The sequence below is a fragment of the Bubalus kerabau genome, chromosome 18, assembly GCF_029407905.1.
Source record: "Bubalus kerabau isolate K-KA32 ecotype Philippines breed swamp buffalo chromosome 18, PCC_UOA_SB_1v2, whole genome shotgun sequence".
In the NCBI taxonomy this organism is placed as follows: Eukaryota; Metazoa; Chordata; class Mammalia; order Artiodactyla; family Bovidae; genus Bubalus; species Bubalus kerabau.
The window spans coordinates 19,265,917-19,280,407 of NC_073641.1; the positions used below are offsets into that span (position 1 = coordinate 19,265,917).

General features: G+C 41.3%; 1 long non-coding RNA gene across 4 annotated transcripts in view; it reads left to right on the plus strand.

Moving 5' to 3' along the window:
* LOC129632874 (uncharacterized) overlaps nt 1–14,491 on the plus strand; it is a 268,709-nt gene that overhangs the window by 196,756 nt on the left and 57,462 nt on the right. The gene's annotated exons all lie outside the window — the stretch shown is intronic.

Consider the following 14,491-nt stretch of genomic DNA (forward strand, 5'->3'; position numbering starts at 1 on the left):
TGACATATGTACTTGGGCTTCCCAGAGATCAAATTGCCAACATCTGCTGGATCATCGAAAAAGCAAGAGAGCTCCAGAAAAACATCTATTTCTGCTTTATTGACTATGCCAAAGCCCTTGACTGTGTGGATCACAATAAACTGTGGAAAATTCTGAAAGAGATGGGAATTCCAGACCACCTGACCTGCCTCTTGAGAAATCTGTATGCAGGTCAGGAAGAAACAGTTAGAACTGGACATGGAACAACAGACTGGTTCCAAATAGGAAAAGGAGTATGTTGAGGCTGTATATTGTCACCCTGCTTATTTAACTTACATGCAGAGTACATCATGAGAAACGCTGGGCTGGAAGAAGCACATGCTGGAATCAAGATTGGCGGGAAAAATGTCAATAACTTCAGATATGCAAATGACACCACCCTTAAGGCAAAAAGTGAAGAGGAACTAAAAAGCCTCTTGATGAAAGTGAAAGTGGAGAGTGAAAAAGTTGGCTTAAAGCTCAACATTCAGAAAACTAAGATCATGGCATCTGTCCCATCACTTCATGGGAAATAGATGGGGAAACAGTGGAAACAGTGTCAGACTTTATTTTTGGGCGCTGCAAAATCACTGCAGATGGTGATTGTAGCCATGAAATTAAAAGACGCTTACTCCTTGAAAGGAAAGTTATGACCAACCTAGACAGCATATTAAAAAGCAGAGACATTACTTTGCCAACAAAGGTCCATCTAGTCAAAGCTACATATGGTTTTTCCAGTGGTCATGTATGGATGTGAGAGGTGGACTGTGATGAAAGCTGAGCACTGAAGAATTGATGCTTTTGAACTGTGGTGTTGGAGAAGACTCTTGAGAGTCCCTTGGACTGCAAGGATATCCAACCAGTCCATTCTAAAGGCGATCAGTCCTGGGTGTTCATTGGAAGGACTGATGGTGAAGCTGAAACTCCAACACTTTGGCCCCCTCATGCAAAGAGTTGACTCATTGGAAAAGACCCTGATGCTGGGAGGGATTGGGGGCAGGAGGAGAAGGGGCCGACAGAGGATGAGATGGCTGGATGGCATCACCGAGTCGATGGACATGAGTCTGGGTGAACTCCGGGAGTTGGTGATGGATAGGGAGGCCTGACGTGCTGCAATTCATGGTGTTGCAAAGAGTCAGACACAACTGAGAGACTGAACTGAACTGAACTGAACTTGGGCTTCCCAGGTGGTGCTAGTGGTAAAGAACCTGCCTGCCACTGCAGGAGACGTAAGAGACATGGGTTCAGTCCCTGGGTCGGGAAGATCTCCTGGAGGATGGCACGACACACTATTTGAGTACAGTATCACATTTTTAAGTAAGCAGGAACAAAGATAGAGCCACTGTGTGGGGGACCCTCTGCCACTAACACAGCAAATCCTAGCATAGCACCTGGTGTGTATGTCCAACAAATAGGGACTGTCTTTATTTCATCTTCTCACAGTAATTGAGGGTCAGCAGCCAGCAGGTTGAGCCACTGGTCCCTGGGGAATCTGTATGTAAACATCAGGATTCTACTCTGGAAGACAAGCAGGAGGAAGATGGCATCCTGGTATTCTGTCAAGGGGGAGTTCAGTGATGGTCCCGTCTTATAAAGGATCAGGCGTTAGGTTGAAAAAATGTTAATACTAAGCAGATGGCCTGAAGCTGGAATCCTGTTCCTGGGGCTAGGTCACAGTGGAATGGAAGATACGGTTGGAAGATGAGGAACTGGGAATCGGGAGAAAGTCAGAATACCCAGAGATTCTTGGGAATGCCACATCATCTTGGCTCATTCTGTAGGAGAAGGCCTTATTGGAGGCAGTAATGGAGGCCAGCAGCCATGCTGGGTCCAGGACCCAGGCCTGAAGGAAGGAATTAAGGAACGAGCCTTAATTCCCAACACATGTGGAAGAAGTAGGGGTGTAGGGGAGAGGGGAGGGGCTGAGGCATCAGGAGTCCAGATATGATCCGGAAGCACAACTTCCTGCAGCTCTGTATAGCTAGGTTCTTGTTCACATCATTATTCCTGGAGGGAGATAGAGCAATGGGCTTCAGAGTGTGTTAGAAATTCCAGAGAGAGAATAATCTAAAGGAATCCAGCACTGAAAGTTTAAGGAGGGGTTGTTCATGTATGAGAACACGTTAGAAACAAATGATATCTGTGCTGTAGAATGAGAAAGACAGAGCTGGGGGAAAGCGCTTACTTCTTCTGGGGGGGCTGAGCTGTATACTCAGGTTTATAACCTTATTCAGACCAAACTGAGTCCACTAGCAGAACTGACCACTTTTTTTTTTTTAAGGTAGTGAATATCACTGTATTTAAAATAATCATCCTAGATAAGTGAAGAGTTGATAAATGAGTTCAATCTGCATACCACAGAGCTGTGTATAATTACAAGATTGCCCTGGGGGCTGTTGCTTTACCCTGCTGAGTGGGAAAGGCAATGCTTTGTGAAATGGCAGGCCAGGGCTCTTGGCGGCTAAGCAAAAGGAAGAATTTCATCTCACCCATTGCTCTTGTGCTTTGTCACTGGGGCTACGTGAGAAATTCCCTAAAGAGAAGCACAGTTTTCCTGACTCTAATTGAATGAAGTCAGTCATTGCCTTTTGAGATGCCATCAGATTTTCTTTTTATACATGTACATATGCAAAGTATGAAAGGGCTACCAATACAGACATATTTAAAAGATGCAAGGTAAGATTATTCAAAATCCACTGGAAAAAAAAATTAGAAATCACAATAGGAGGGAGAGTGAATGCATGTGGAACAGAGAGAAACAAAAATCCAAAGGAAAGGTGAAAGCCGCCAGGAAACAAAAAATGTTAAACTAATACAGTTATGTAAAGTTTAAAAATAAAATAAAATTAAAAAAAATACTATATAGCCACAAAAAAAAAAATGTTATCTGTCATGTACCATCTTTGACTGTTCATTTCCTTCTTGTGTTTTTTCTATGGAATAGATTCTTTCCTCAGTTTCTGCCTATCCTCTCTGTCCTTCGTTATTCACTAGGCTTTGTCTTTTGGCTCTTGGCTCTCTCTTTTGAAACTGTCCTACTAATGGAAGGATGCTGACTGCCCTGTGACACATCTTATTTCACACTGGCAGCCGAGACCAAGGGCTCCAAACACAATCGTTTTGGTGCAACATGAGATTAGAGGTATTAAAAAAATACAGAGAGCTAAGGTTCTTTAATTATTTTATTCTGGAAGGGGCTCTAACACAACATCTACAACACCTCCTTCTCATGTACCTGCCCCTCTCATTTTAACGTGAGCCTACTTGTGTGTCAGGAAAGAAATTGCTTGCAGACCTTCTGGGAGTCATTAGAAGTGCCCAAGTCAACCCCAGAAAACATTGCTTTTAAAATTATATCACACCAAATATAGACTCACCATGGGGCCACTTCTGCTTGGAATTCTGTCTATATACTATATGACAGACACTTAATCGTCTCCCCAAATTTATTCTTTTCTTCTTTTGGTAATAGATTCCCCTGAATTATAGCAGAACATCTGTGTGTGTGTGTGTGTGTGCGTGTGCTTGTGCGTGCGTGCGTGTGTGTGTGTGTGTGTGTGTTAGTCGCTCAGTCATGTCCAGCTCTTTGCAACCCCATGGACTGTAGTCTGCCAGGCTCCTCTGTCCATGGAATTCTCCAGGCAAGAATACTGGAATGGGGTGCCATGCCCTCCTTCAGGGGAACTTCCCAACACAGGGATTGAACCCATGTCTCCTGTATTACAGGCAGATTCTTTACCATCTGAGCCACCAGGGAAGCCCACAGGGAAGCAGGACACATGGTTGTCCAGAAAAAAGACTACATATTACTCGATACTTAACTGTATGTGGCCCACGTGACTAAATATTGACCAATGATGGTAAACAGGTATCTTATATTTTACTTTTATGGCTGAGGTCAAATGAGAAGGCAGGAGCTGGAGCAGCCTTTTTGGACCAAGAGAATAACCATTAGATGAGATTTGATGAGTTTAAGAGAAAAGAAAATGCAGTACTGTGGTGAAGTGTCAGGAGTCAGAACACCTGGAAGGTTCTGGTCACTTTGCACACTAGCAAGTCATATGACTTTGAGAAAATTATGTGATTTCTTAAGTCTTTCAATATCTTCATATATTGAATGATAGCAATAAGAAGTGCTCTAACTATTTAACAGAGTTATTATGGGGACTCAATGATATCATTCCGATAGAAACTATTTGTAAAGTATGAGTCATTTAATTTATTTTTTAAAATTAATTTATCTTTTAATTGAAGCATAATTGCTTTACAGAATTGTGTTGGTTTCTGCCAAACATCAACATGAATCAGCCATAGGTATTCTTATGTCCCCTCTCTCTTGAACCTCCGTCCCTCTTGCCTCCCCATCCAACCCCCCTAGGTTGTTACAGAGCCTTGGTTTGAGTTCTCTGAGTCATACAGCAAATTTCCATTGGTTATCTATTTTACATATGGTAATGTAAGTTTCTATGTTACTCTCTCCATACATAAACTGCAATAGGTTATGGCTAATACATTTACAGGCAAAATAAAATTAATCCTATTTAATAAAAAGCATGTATTTTGATGACTATATCTTATAGGAGAAGCGTCTTTATAGGAGAAGCATCACGGTCTTTTAGAGATGTGCCTAATCAAGAATAATAGTATTAGCAGGAGAAATCATTTATTTCTAAAGCCCTAAATTTGCTCAAATTATTAGTTGTCTTCTGGTGACCCTATACTTCTCTTTATAATTTTCTACTGTCATCAGCAACAGATAGCTTTTCTATTTTGACAAATTTGTTGAGAAAAATTATTCTGCCAGAAATCAGACAGATGTATAATAGCTATACCAGTATGTGACAAGTTGATGGTCATGGTGGATGTCTGTTCACCTGTACTTGTAAAGTTGAAATTGGAGACCCTAATATTAAAAAGCTTGATGTCAGCTGTCTGTGATTCTGCTCACTCAGTGTGGTTTAATTTCATTTCAGAATTACACAGTACATTCTTCACATACCCAACAAGCTGTTCACACTACCGAAGCTTAAAGAGGCTTCTCCTGAGTATGACATCCAAAGGCTGAACCTGTTACTTCACCTTCTGCATGTTTCTATATGTAAAATTGAGCACACCCAATTTTGACCCATTATATTTATCAGTACCACTGAAGTATCACAAGATAGTTTCAAGCCATTCTTTAAGATATCATTTAACATTTCTGGAGCGAAGGGCAATGGGAAAGATGTTATAAGCCCAGGGAAGACCTCTTAAAATGGGCATTTAGAAAATCATGGTGAGGTCTTGTTATATCAGATATCCATCTTGTTACCAGAGAATTAAACATATCAAATGGAATTTAAATGGGATTTTTTTTTCCACAACGTAACCCTCTTGACAAGGCTATGGTTTTTCCAGTGGTCATGTATGGATGTGAAAATTGGACTGTGAAGAAAGCTGAGCGCTGAAGAATTGATGCTTTTGAACTGTGGTGTTGGAGAAGACTCTTGAGAGTCCCTTGGACTGCAAGGAAATCCAACCAGTCCATTCTAAAGGCGATCAGTCCTGGATGTTCTTTGGAAGGACTGATGCTAAAGCTGAAACTCCAATACTTTGGCCACCTCATGTGAAGAGTTAACTCATTGGAAAAGACTCTGATGCTGGGAGGGATTGGGGTCAGGATGAAAAGGGGCCGACAGAGGATGAGATGGCTGGATGGCATCACCAACTCGATGGACATGAGTTTGGGTGAACTCCGAGAGTTGGTGAAGGACAGGGAGGCCTGGAGTGCTGCAGGTCATGGGGTCGCAGAGAGTCGGACACGACTGAGCGACTGAACTGAACTGAACCCTCTTGAGAGTCATATAAAGATACCTAAACCTAAGGACATTACTTTGCTGACAAAGGTCCATCTAGTCAAAGCTGTGGTTTCTCCAGTAGTCATGTATGTATGTGAGAGTTGAACTATAAGGAAAGCTGAATGCTGAAGAATTGATGCTTTTGAGCTGTGGTGTTTCAGAAGACTTGAGAGTCCCTTGGACTGCAAGGAGATCCAACCAGTCCATCCTAAAAAAATCAGTCCTGAATATTCAATCAGAAGGACTGATGCTGAAGCTGAAACTCCAATATTTAGGCCACCTGATGTGAAGAACTGACTCATTGGAAAAGACCCTGATGACTGGAAAGACTGAAGGTGGGAGGAGAAGGAGATGATAAAGGATGAGATGACTGGATGGCATCACCACTTGATGGACAAGAATTTGGGCAAGCTCTGAGAGTTAGTGATGGACAGGGAAGCCTGGTGTGCTGCAGTCCATGCAAAGAGTCAGACACGACTGAGCGACTGAACTGAACTGAACCTAACAGGGTAAGACCTAACAAAAAAGAATTGCCAGAGGATAAGAGAAAGGAGAAACCAAAGTAATATCATGATTGTCATATACCATAGTCTCAAAACTGGGCATAGACTTGTAGAATCTCAGACTATAATATGGGTGATATTTTCCTGAAATTTAGTACAGAAACAGGATTGCTGAAATACCATTACTACTCTAGTTGAACATATGCTGAAAGTGTCATTCTGCCAGAAGTAAAGCATCTGGTAAATTGTTGACTTGTTGACAATTTCATAGTTTAGAAGTTACAGGAAGCAGTGAGGAAAATTTCTACTTGATTCCCAATTCTGACAAACAAAGCTGGCTAGTAATGTGAAAATGATATGAATTTTGGCAGAAATCGATACCATCATCTTGAAATTGGTCATAGAAAAGGATGATTTAATGGTCAGGGCCATATTAAATTTTATCAAAGCACGTTTATATAAACTCAGAGAAATAAAATACATTACAGAGTAGCAGATGTATTTTGGGGGTCCACATCAGTAATAGCCCATTTTTTCTGGGAACTTTGTCCATCAATGACCCCATCAAAACCTGCACCCATCAATGGCTTGAGACCGAGGGATCAGTCTGGGATACCATGTTTGCAACCCATAACCTGGAGTAGGGATGATATCTGACCCAAAGCCAGCTAATTCATAGAATGGAATGGCTGTTACCTTTTAGGTAATACACCCTAGAGCTGAAAGATCATGGAGAGTTAGAAGCAGATTCTGTAATACAGTAAGCCAGAGTCAATCCCTGCTGAAGTTATAGGGGAACTGAGACTGAGAATAAGCCAGGAAAATTCATTTGTAAAGAGAAGAAGGGGACAGATGGCATATGGCAGTGAGGTGTAGAAATGTGTGAGGAGGAGGAGATGAGCTAGAATGCAAGATTCTTTAAGGATAGAATCTTTGTATATTTCATTTACTTATACAGATTTCAATAAATATGTATTGATTGGGAAGGAGGGCAAGAGAGAGGGATATTTGAACCATAGTTCTTTACGCTTAAGTTTCTTTTTATTTTATTTTTAAACTTTACATAATTGTATTGGTTTTGTCAAATATCAAAATGAATCCGCCACAGGTATACATGTGTTCCCCATCCTGAACCCTCCTCCCTCCTCCCTCCCCATTCCATCCCTCTGGGTCGTCCCAGTGCACCAGCCCCAAGCATTCAGTATTGTGCATCGAACCTGGACTGGCAACTCGTTTCAAACGTGATATTTTACATGTTTCAATGCCCTTCTCCCAAATCTTCCCACCCTCTCCCTCTCCCACAGAGTCCATAAGACTGTTCTATACATCAGTGTCTCTTTTGCTGTCTCGTACACAGGGTTATTGTTACCATCTTTCTCAATTCCATATATATGCATTAGTATACTGTATTGGTGTTTCTCTTTCTGGCTTACTTCACTCTGTATAATAGGCTCCAGTTTCATCCACCTCATTAGAACTGATTCAAATGTATTCTTTTTAATGGCTGAGTAATACTCCATTGTGTATATGTACCACAGCTTTCTTATCCATTCAGCTGCTGATGGACATCTAGGTTGCTTCCCTGTCCTGGCTATTATAAACAGTGCTGCGATGAACATTGGGGTACACATGTCTCTTTCCCTTCTGGTTTCCTCAGTGTGTATGCCCAGCAGTGGGATTGCTGGATCATAAGGCAGTTCTATTTCCAGTTTTTTTAAGGAATCTCCACACTGTTTTCCATAGTGGCTGTACTAGTTTGCATTCCCACCTAAGTTTCAAGTTTAAGGCTCTATGAGGCCCATCTGGCCTTTGCTTTATGCCTGTGGTTGTCTGTGATTGTGAGATAAGGTCTTATCAGTAATGATGTTTTTGTTTTTTAATTTGAGTTGGAATGGGTATTTGTTCTTTGTAATTGAAGAACTTTTGCTGCGTCTAGACGGGTCCAAAGACTGTGGAGGAGATTATCCCTTTAAGATCACTCCTTCAATCTCAGATAACCAAAAATCATTCTGATCTAAGGCTGAAGCTTTAGAGAGCCATTTTCCTGTACGGAATTGTCTGCATTCTGCTAAGCAAGACATTTTTGGCAGCCACTAGCCTAATCACAATCCATATCTCTTCCCAGTTGAGGTTCTGCTGCTCAGAAAGCATTCGTATATTATTATTTTCCAAAGTCTTTGATCAGACACTCTATTTTTTTAAAAACATTGTCCATCTCAGGTGCAATAATATAGAAAACCACAATTTTACCATTACAAGTCTTCAGATTCCAAATGAATCAGTCTGACTATGTTAGTGACACCAGAGCTGGGCAGCCTGGAATCTCAGGTTCCAGAGTGCAATTGGGAGTCTCATTCCACTTAATATTGAAGATTCCATATCCTCTATTGGAATGTAGCAGGAGGGGAAGCAAATGTAATTACACTATTCTTCAACCTTTTCACTAAACTCTTAGATTGTGTTACTTGGTAATACCAAGTTTGGTTATTCTTATTTATTGGGAAACTTTTATAGTAATTGATCCTTTTCTTATCTCTTACTATGGCCAAAGGCTTGTATTCACTGAGAAAATGCAAACTGGAAAATGGGCCTCAATTTCCACATCTGTAAAATGGGGATATCAGCCTAGTAGACGATCTCTAAAATTTCTTCATTTCTGATTAGTTTATACAATGTAGTGAAACCAAATAAGATTAAATAGCAAATGAAAAGTGGAGGGTTTGGTTCCAGTGGGTGTGGTCTACCCAGATCCATCATGATTTGAACCAGATGGATTTAATTTATTTGAGAAGGAAGCAGTGCTGATCAGAGCAGCTGAGGTTTTTTTCATGGAATCTTAACTGAAGAAGTAACAAACTGAAATGTCTAAATCTGTTCTGACAGGCTCAGAGATTTTGACGCTGAGCCATATTACAAATCTCTGTCAAAAATTACTGGGAAAACCAATGGGGAAAGAATCAGCCTATTAGTAGTGATCTGCAATCTTCATTCCGGAGAAGGCAACGGCACCCCACACCAGTACTCTTGCCTGGAAAATCCCATGGATGGAGGAGCCTGGTGGGCTGCAGTCCATGGGGTCACACAGAGTCGGACACGACTAAAGTGACGCAGCAGCAGCAGCAGCAATCTTCATTCAGATTCTTATTTCCCCAATGGGAACTCTGACCTCTTCAGAGCCAATCTGGTGGGAAAGTATGAAAGAGTTCTCAGTTCTTTTGATTGGGCCAGCTTCATGCTCTGTCACAAGCATTGTACAGCTGCTATCTGAAAAAGAATCTATTTCTTTATGGTTCACTAGTTGGAAAATCCTATAGGCAGTATCCCCAAACTTGGTATCACCAAGTAAAACAATCTAAGGGCTTAGTGGAAAGGTTGAAAAATAGTGTAATTACATTTGCTTCCCCACAGACAGCTACTGCCGTCACCATATGATCTGTTTTCCCTTCAAAACCCTCTTTGCTCTGCAGTTTATAGAAACTAACATTAGAAGAGGTTGGCCTCATCTTGACCGTCCAGTTGTCTGTAGAGAAAGAGAATCAAGTCTGCAGTCTCTGTCCTTTTTCTTTTCCTCCTTCCTTCACATTCTGCCTTCTTTCCTCTTTATCTGCTTATCATAAGATTATATCATCCAGGATTCCTTGTAAGAGTTCTTGAAAGAGAAATCCCATCTCTTTAAAAAGACATTTTAAGGGAGAAATTGGGTAAGCAGAGAATTAAAATGTTGACTCTTTACCAGGTGGAAATAAAATAAAGTTGGTTGCCATACTCTTGCTGGCCCAGTCCTTTTAACATTAGGACGCATAGGGACTGAACATGAAGATCTAGGTGTGTTTGGTAGATTTCTCCTGGTGTTGGGAGGTTCACTAATTGGAAAATCTTATAGGCAACTCCCACTTCCACTCAATATACCATAGATGTGTCCTTGACATCCAAACCTTGACATCTGTCCTCCAACCCAGTTCATTTTAAATGCATGCACTGCCCCATACCAAGTCCCAAAGGAGCCAGTGCCAAGGCAAGGGTAGTCAGCAAGGATCCAAACCCTGAGAGACAACCAGAGCCCTGCACACATGTGGCCGACATGAAGAACCACTGGATGGCACTGTGGGTCCATGCAGATGTGTATGGAAGGACATTTGTCTTTAAAAAGGCTGTTTAGCCTTGACAGGTAATTTGGCGCATTTTGAGTTGAAATGTGCCAAATGATTTGGCAAATATTTCACTTACTTCTGAAAATAAGCACACGTGCTTTTCTCATCTGCAGGGAAGGGAGAAGGGTAGCTTCCCCCCATCCCCATGTTGTTGCTAAATTCAGAACCTGAAATAAGATTTTGGTCAAGGATAGAGGGGCCAATCTCATTTTAAGTGTGGTACCACCTTTTAGAGGAACAGAAAAAGTTTAGCGTTTCTTACAAAACCAATCTCTTCAGTCTAAAGAGAGCATCTTTTCATCTCATCATTGTTCATGCAGCTAGTTGCAGGCTTATCTGGCTCATGACCAGATGGAATGGGATTTGGTTGGCGAGCTTGGTCCCCTACTGGTTCACCAACAGCATCTAGGAAAATTTGTTTCCAAACTTCCCTGTTCTAAAGAATTCATTGCCTAATATTTAGTTTGTTTAATAGCGAGAAAGGTTAAGCAATGTGAGAACATCTCATAAGGAATATCTGAGCTGGCCTCTTGGTTATGATGAAACCACTGCTTTGCAGAACATCATGGTGATATTCACAGTGGACATTCCCATTTCCTCTGGAGAACACAGATGACAGATAAGGCATCCCTAAGACAAGCTGAATGTTAGGCCAAGTTCCTGGTACACTAGTTTTAACTCTACCTCCCATGTATTCGCTGTCTACTCAAGAGGGCATACCAAGGTGCATCTGAGTAAAAATGGTGTTATTAAGGGTATAACCTTGAATTTCTCTAATTTTTAAATGGTTATACATTTGCGAACATTATTGTAGCTAATATATCTGAAAATGACTTAGAATTATTTTCCATGTGGTCAAAACATATAATGGGTTGGGAATAGGTGAATTAGGAGAGATTCACAATTCTCTTTCTTGAATGTTGTCTTCCTATCTTATTGACTAATAAAAGGCATATTTTATTGTGTCAGATCCACTCCTGTGTGGAAATACATCAAAGGCCTATAATATTAGAGAAGGATCCTGTTTTTGAATCCACAGGCTTGCCTTCTTGTCTTGGGTCTACCAACTCCAGCTTTGTGACATTAGGTGAATCATGAACCATCTAACCTGTTTTCCTACCTGAGCATGAAGAAGGAAGGCAGTATAGGTGAGTTTCCATGACCACAAAATGGTGAAACCTTATTTAGCTTAGGCTACCGAATATAATAAAATTTCAGTATACGATAGACTGATATGTGGCAGTAGTAAAAAGAAGGGTGTATGGGCTTCCCTGGTGGTTCAGCTGGTAAAGAATCTGCCTGCAGTGTGGGAGATCTGGGTTCGACCCCTGGGTTGGGAAGCTCCACCAGAAAAGGGAAAGGCTACCCACTCCAGTATTCTGGCCTAGAGAATTCCATGGACTGTATAGCCATGGGGTGGCAAAGAGTTGGACATGACTGAGTGACTTTCACTTTCACTTTTCACATAAAATTTACTTACCAACTTTCTTGAACACAGTAAAGAGTAGTGTAGCAAGACAGAAACTCTTGTAGTAATAAGATAGTTTATGAAAAAGAATATCTCTGTTTAACAATGTGTAGTTGCTTTTTGCACTTAAGAGTTGCAGTGAAGATAGTTTGTAAATTGTTGTTTTGACCTATAAGTTTCTGTTTCTTACCCAATTTTCTGTATCATGGTGCTACAGTTTGTTTCCAGGCCTGAGTAGATGAAGATCTTGAAGGTTCTGGGTAACCTTGACAAGAGAGATTTCTGTGGATACATGGGACCAAGGCCCAACTTGAGGAGGTTGAGGAAGACTGGGAGACAAAGAGAGGTGACATCAAATATAGACACTCCTATGCAGCCAAAGATGGAGAAGCTCTATACAGTCAGCAAAAAATAAGACCGGGAGCCAACTGTGGCTCAGATCATGAACTCCTTATTGCCAAATTCAGACTTAAATTGAAGAAAGTAGGGAAAATCACTAGACCATTAAGGTATGACCTAAATCAAATCCCATATGATTGTACAGTGGAAGTGAGAAATATATTTAAGGGACTAGATCTGATAGAGTGCCTGATGAACTATGGACTGAGGTTTGTGACATTGTACAGGAGACAAGGATCAATATCATCCCCATGGAAAAGAAATGCAAAAAAGCAAAATGGCTGTCTGAGGGGGCCTTACAAATAGCTGTGAAAAGAAGAGAAGTGAAAAGCAAAGGAGAAAAGGAAAGATATAAGCATCTGAATGCAGAGTTCCAAAGAATAGCAAGGAGAGATAAGAAAGCCTTCCTCAGCGATCAATGCAAAGAAATAGAGGAAAACAACAGAATGGGAAAGACCAGAGATCTCTTCAAGAAAATTAGAGATACCAAGGGAACATTTCATACAAAGATGGGTTCAATAAAGGACAGAAATGGTATGGACCTAACAGAAGCAGAAGATATTAAGAAGAGGTGGCAAGAATACACAGAACTGTACAAAAAAGATCTTCATGACCCAGATAATCACGATGGTGTGATCACTCACCTAGAGCCAGACGTCCTGGAATGTGAAGGCAAGTGGGCCTTAGGAAGCATCACTACGAACAAAGCTAGTGGAGGTGATAGAATTCCAGTTGAGCTATTTCAAATCCTGAAAGATGATGCTGTGAAAGTGCTGCACTCAATATGCCAAAGAATGCTCAAACTACCGCACAATTGCACTCATCTCACATGCTAGTAAAGTAATGCCAAAGTTCTCCAAGCCAGGCTTCAGCAATACATGAACCGTGAACTTCCAGATGTTCAACCTGGTTTTAGGAAAGGCAGAGGAACCACAGATCAAATTGCCAACATCCACTGGATCATGGAAAAAGCAAGAGAGCTCCAGAAAAACATCTATTTCTGCTTTATTGATTATGCCAAAGCCTTTGACTGTGTGGATCACAATAAACTGTGGAAAATTCTGAAAGAGATGGGAATACCAGACCACCTGACCTGCCTCTTGAGAAACCTATATGCAGGTCAGGAAGCAACAGTTAGAACTGGACATGGAACAACAGACTGGTTCCAAATAAGAAAAGGAGTATGTCAAGGCTGTATATTGTCACCCTGATTATTTAACTTATATGCAGTGTACATCATAAGAAACGCTGGGCTGGAGGAAGCACAAGCTGGAATCAAGATTGCTGGGAGAAATATCAATAACCTCAGATATGCAGCTAATACCACCCTTATGGCAGAAAGTGAAGAAGAACTAAAGAGCCTCTTGATGAAAGTGAAAGAGGAGAGTGAAAAAGTTGGCTTAAAGCTCAACATTCAGAACACTAAGATCATGGCATCTGGTCCCATCACTTCATGGCAAATAGATGGGGAAACAGTGTCAGACTTTATTTTGGGAGGTTCCAAAATCACTGTAGATGGTGATTGCCATCATGAAATTAAAAGACGCTTACTCCTTGGAAGGAAAGTTATGACCAACCTAGATAGCATATTAAAAAGCAGAGACATTACTTTGCCAGCAAAGGTCCATCTAGTCTAGGCTATGATTTTTCCAGTAGTCATGTATGGATGTGAGAGTTGGACTGTGAAGAAAGCTGAGAGCTGAAGAATTGATGCTTTTGAACTGTGGTGTTGAAGAAGACTCTTGAGAGTCCCTTGGACTGCAAGGAGATCCAACCAGTCCATTCTAAAGGAGATCAGCCCTGGGATTTCTTTGGAAGGAATGATGCTAAAGCTGAAACTCCAGTACTTTGGCCACCTCATGCGAAGAGTTGACTCATTGGAAAAGACCCTGATGCGGGGAGGGATTGGGGGCAGGAGGAGAAGGAGATGACAGAGGATGAGATGGCTGGATGTCATCGCCGACTTGATGGACATGATTTTGGGTAAACTCTGGGACTTGGTGATGGACAGGGAGGCCTGGCATGCTGCGATTCATTGGGTCTCAAAGAGTCGGACATGACTGAGCGACTGAACTGGACTGATGAGGAATTTGCTATGAGATGCGCAAAACAAAG